The sequence below is a fragment of the Alosa pseudoharengus genome, unplaced genomic scaffold (assembly GCF_046254945.1).
Source record: "Alosa pseudoharengus isolate Yale_2024_CS ecotype anadromous, Long Island Sound unplaced genomic scaffold, YU_APseudo_1.1 YU_APseudo_1.1_scf_83, whole genome shotgun sequence".
NCBI classification, from domain to species: domain Eukaryota; kingdom Metazoa; phylum Chordata; class Actinopteri; order Clupeiformes; family Clupeidae; genus Alosa; species Alosa pseudoharengus.
This window is the reverse complement of record NW_027468874.1, coordinates 81,592-87,591: the sequence shown is the minus strand read 5'-3', so window position 1 is coordinate 87,591 and position 6,000 is coordinate 81,592.

The following is a 6,000-nucleotide window of genomic DNA, read 5'->3' as shown; positions in this document are numbered from 1 at the left end:
CTCTGCCCCCACAATGACTGCAACTAGATCATATGGTGCTGCATCTATTTGCTGGAGAAAGGTAACACAACAGTGTTGATCATTTAGTCTTTTTCACTGAGAACACCAGCAAGACATACTGTAGCTTAGGCTATGACATTACAGCAGTATTTATCTATAATTCTTTATTATGGACAAGGTCATGCTATTGTCCAAACTGAATTACAGTTAACAGTTTAAACTAGGGCTGTCAAAATAACTGATTAATTTTGATTAATTTATTTGAGAAAAAATAACTGATTAAAAAAATTAGTGCAGATTAATCGATTCCGTATGACCTTTGACCCCAAGCCATTCTAGTCAGTAAAAATTAGACTGTAAAATGAAGGAGAGAGAAGAAAACGTGCTGCCTGGATCATTGATTGGAACATTTACTTTTAAAAAACGGCCTGATGGTGTTAATAAAAAATAAAGTGTTGAAAATAAAGTCCTCTGCAATGAAATGATTTGTATGTGAAAAAAAAACTTCTTCCCGAAGTACTTTTGAATTTATTTCCTCAGCATATTAGGTCATATCATAGATTATTATGGCAATTACTTGAACAGTGAAAATAATAATAAAAGAGTTTTTGAACTTGATTGTCACTAATGCTGATTATTCAATGATTCATTTGAATTTAAATATTTAAAATACTTTCACAGCAAATATTATATATGCGATTAATTTAGATTAATTAATCACAGAGTATGTAATTAATTAGATTATTTTTTTAATCGATTGACAGCCCTAGTTTAAACAGTTGATATGTGCAGATTTTTCATCCTGTGCTTGTCTGTCAGCTTCTCTGGAAAAATATCAGCATTACATAGGACTGTATTATGATTATATTGTTCTACTCATGGTCACCGTTGTATATACGGAAGAATTTAATTTTAATCCAAATGACCCATTGTCCATTATTCTTAGGTGGCTTATCGCCACACATTGGCCCACCTCCACTGTCTGCATCGCAGCCTCCCTCCACAGGGTGACTATAATTGTAGAGCCTCCCTGGCTCAGTTTTAAGTCCATCAGGGGAATGGGGGCTCCCCTGATTCGCACTTGTCGTATCTCTGCAACCTAAGGGAAAACAGATAGGTGTTATTAAATGTTGCTAGACATCATGGGCTTAGCCTTAACAAGGGATATTCCACCTCCCCTTGAGCCGTTCTCTGAGTCTAGCCGTTCTCTGTGTCTGGCGATATCAGTTTTAGCTCCAGCCTAGCTATATAGCTCCAGCTCTTGAATTTCCCCTAGGGATCAATAAAGTATCTATCTATCTATCTATCTATCTATCTATCTAGCTCTAGCCTATACGGTCATTCCAGCGTAATAATCAAGGAACACCATGGGCGCAGCAGCACAATGATAGCATGCAGCACCTGAAAATAGTCCCTGTAGGCTAACTTCCAGCAACAAGGTTTGTCTGCTGCAGCAGACAAATTGGTTAGTGACTGGATTATTACGCCTGAATGACAGTATAGTCATGTCAAATCAGCCTAGAACATCGCTATTTTTTCATTTTCCGTTGGTCTTATTACACTTTCTAACTTGAGAGTTTTCAATAGGAAAATTAACAGAAATCTTAGTCACTTTTAAACATGATGCTAGCAGGCAAGATTATAATGGTCTAATCCAATTCAATGATCTATGCTAAGCTGGAGCTAAAAGTGGTATCACCAGACTCAGAGAATGGCTAGATGAACTGGAGAAAGGTAAAAAAAAAATCAATTGTTTAACTCAAGGGGAGGTGGATCAGAGACTTTCTAATGTGGAGACACAGCACTCAAAAAATACTCCATAGAAATGCATGGGGCTAGTTTGTCACGCCAATATGGCCGTTGTCTACACATATCCCACCCCTTCCTCGGCAAAACGTCGACATGTGAATACATTGAGCCAATCATATGGTGTGATGTGAATACATTGAGCCAATCATATGGTGTGATGTGAATACATTGAGCCAATCATATGGTGTGTTGTGAAGACATCGTGCCAATCATGTGTTGTGATCTCGCCGCTGGAGCAAGATTGGTGTCGTGAAGCCTTGCGCACGCGCAGTTCGACCCAAAGACTGTGCCCGATGAGTGCCCATAAAACGTTGGTATATGGCCGCCGAGTGGAGGGACTTGCCTAAAAGGACTTTGGTGTAATTCCCCAAATGGTGGAATATCCCTTTTGTTGCATGGCCTAACACTGAAATAATCATCAACAATAAAAACATTGTGTACTGATTTCCCACTTTAGTCAAAAACTAAAAAAGCAAAATTTACCCAAAATACACCCAGCATGCAATTTTTTTGGCAGACTACATGAGTAAATCTTTTTTTTTGCCTAATTAAAAGGTATAAATACAAAACATGACTGCAGTTTTTTTCTTATTCAAAGTACAGTGCAGTGCAATGATATGTTCACGTCCAAAATATTGCATTTCCAAAGTAAAGTACAGTACTAGAGTACTGTACTCTTTTTAAATATATATATATAAGTATATATACTCTTTTGATCCCGTGAGGGAAATTTGGTCTCTGCATTTATCCCAATCCGTAAATTAGTGAAACACACTCATCACACAGTGAGGTGAACCACACACTAATCCCGGCGCAGTGAGCTGCTTCCAACAGCTGCCCTCTGTGTCTTGCTCAAGGGCACTTCAAGGCACCGTGCCTAACTGGTCGGGGTTCAAACCGGCAACCTTACGGTTACAAGTCCGAAACACTAACCAGTAGGCCACAGCTGCCACAATATTATTTCCAAAGTTCAACCAATTTCAATCCCTTCATAAGAATTGAACATCCTTTCCAATTACATTGCTTTGACACTTCAAATAGGCCAAATGAAGTGTAGGGAGGAGGCTACTTACAGCAGTTATTTGGCCCTCCAGAGTGACATACTGAGGGCCTACAGTCCTGACTTCTGATAAGGATACTACTGGGGAGGGGGGACACAGCAGTGCTTTGGCCTTATCAACTATTTCTGAGCTGACAGCCATGTCATAAGATTTGAAACACGATGTGTTCTCATTAAAAAACGCTCTGGATTCTCGGAGTACAAGATTCTTAAAAATGTATGTCTGATCGTTAATGATTTTGTCTTCCTTGCCTACGGGAAGACTCAACATGTAAACCAACTTGTTGTCAGTGAGAACACACTGATGTAAAGTCGACCAGGTTACAACCACTGTGTCCCCGAAAGAGAACGCCGTAGCGAAAGGCCTATCACTTCTGGCCACACACTTAAGCCTTGTGGGAGGCTTCTCATACGGGGATTTGTGGGATCTTCCGTCCATCTATCAAATGAAACACAACATAGGCTATGTGTAAATGAATCATAATCACAATAAGGGTCAAGTTGTTGAGGTTGTGCCAGGTTTTATACCGTACAACAAAGAGAGGACACGAGAGGATCATGGGAATGGGATCAAGGGATGGGAATAACCAAGCCTGGCTGCCTGCTGAAGAGGACCGATGCAGTGCAGGTAGGGCCTAAATTGATGCTTAAGCCAATGATATAAAGCTAATGATATAAAATCTAATGATTACCTAGTCTTTTAATATTCAATATGTCGTTATTGTAATGTAGGATATTGTTGTAGTTTATGAGAAACCGCATAATCCGTGGGTTTTGTCCCCACATTTCAGCACGTAGCCTGTTTTAGCCTAGGCCTAAGTGAGTTTTAATCGGTGCAACGGTAATGTAACCCTAATCTTATCGGATGCTCTGTAAAGCAAGTTAGTTCACGAAAACGAGAATAATATTGTCTTGGGTTAATTAATAACCTGCTATCATCACTTGATAGTTCATAATTCATATCAATTGGCAGTCTGATATTACGTAGCGTTCCGTTGGGGACAGGACTACCCAATTCCCACGGGTTTTCGATGTGTGTGGTTATTCCATCAACTGTATACCACCCACTTGTTGATTGTAGGCTTACTTTTTATGTTTTTATGTTTTAAGTAGCCAAGCGTCAATGCTTAGGGTAGCCTATAGGCGCTAGCTTTTCAATGCATTTCAATGTGGTCATATTAAAGTTATGCTATTCAAACCAAATAGTCCTAGCGAGCCATTAGGCAAGGATTTAGGCCTACTAATGGTGATATCAGACTAATGTCAATTTTAAATATAACTTGACTTGGACTTCGACTGAGGAGGGCTATAGGCCTATTCAATATTTGATGTTTAGAAATATGACGGGGAAAAGGGCCAATTAAATTCAATTCTTCCGTATATACAACGGTGACCGTGAGTAGAACAATATAAAGTCCCATTTCGTCTGCTTAGTCTATCCGGTTGTTCACTGTTACACTGCTATAATGTAGCAATTACACGTAGCGGCAGCCAATCTTCTAAAATGGATTTTACGCGTTGCGAGCGGAACGCTTCGATTACGCGCCTGGTGTAGCTTCCCTGTTAGACTGTATAATTGGAAGTGGTTACTAATTGACGAGAACAGTTCCTTATCATGGAATGTTTCGGAGAAGGCTACTTAGTTTCGAAGATGGCCTACGCCTCAGACAAAACAACTTTTTTTTGCCATTCATTAGTTTTAAGCAACGTAATTCATCATACTCATTTTTGAGCAAACGACTACTGTACCCATGTAGGCCTACATTTTGTAATACGTTTCACATCTTAATGATTGAAGATGTAGCCTACCCCTTGTCTAAACTACTCCTCATAGACCAAGAATGTAGGAGTTATACACCTGACTTTATCATGTAGCCCGACAGAAGAGCACACATTCTGGCGAAATCCCGGTTGCTCAGTGGGCTAGTGGTTGTAGAAAAGCTTCAGTTTTCATATAAAAGTTAAGCATTTCGTAATACTTGTTACTTGTTATAGGCTAAGAGGATTTTTTACCTCAGAAATGTAGCTAACCTTGGCTACCCCTCATAATAGGCTACCCGGCGTTGCCCCGACCAATTGGCTCTAGTCTATTGTGAATAGCCTAATGAGAATGCGAAAATACTCCTCCTGCTAATTGTAAATGAGATATTTTAAACAGTCTAGATAGTATATAAAAAAACACACACACATATATAACCCGTATCTTAACTTTGTAAGGAGAGGGTTACACATACCTTTTCACCTTATCTTCAATTTCTTCCAAATGGTTTGAAATGGTTTTCATGTCATGACACAATAAATTGTAAACAAATGTAGTAGCCTAGTTTGATTTGCATGCTGATTGGTTCTTTTAGTTGCTGGGGTGTAGTGATTGGTAAGTTTCTTATAACAATCATTCACAGAACTCCCAGTTGTCAAAAAAAAGAGTATATCCATTTCAGACATACCCTAGACCTAGCATAGGCTACATGCTTAATAACTCACTTAATTACATGAAATAAACCCAGTTTAGCCTACAACTTTCCGTTGATGTAACACAGCTAAGTATTAAGCCATAGCCTACAGTGTAGGTGCAGACACTGGCATTGACATGAGCACATATATTAAACTTGTCTCTGTTTTTGTACCAGTAGGCGTCAGTGTTAGGCTACTTTAAGTAGGCGCTGAAATCCATTACTGGGGAATCAGATTTTTATTATAAACTAGCAGTAGGCCTACTTTGTTAAAGTTAGTTTTTATGTTTTAATGCCATTTTCTGGTAAAAAAAAAAAGTAGTTTGAGATCAAGTATGATTTAATATAATTGTAATGAATTGAACATCAAACAGGTTTTGAACTTGGAAATGAATCCAGGCCTAGGCTATTTGACTTTGTCAGCTACATATATTTTTATCTTTCTATTGTAGAGTACTGATAAGCTCAGGCGGAGTGTTTAATATTTTCATTTCTATTTATTGAGTAGTCCTACATAGGCCTACTTGCAATAAAATGTGTTTTTTCCCCTCTACATCTTGGTTGCAGATTCTAAGGCTGACCAACTGTGAGATGCATTTATGAGCATCACCCACCCACAACTGCAAACCTCTACAGAGAGTGGTGAACTCAGCACAGCACATTGCATGGATAGAGCTA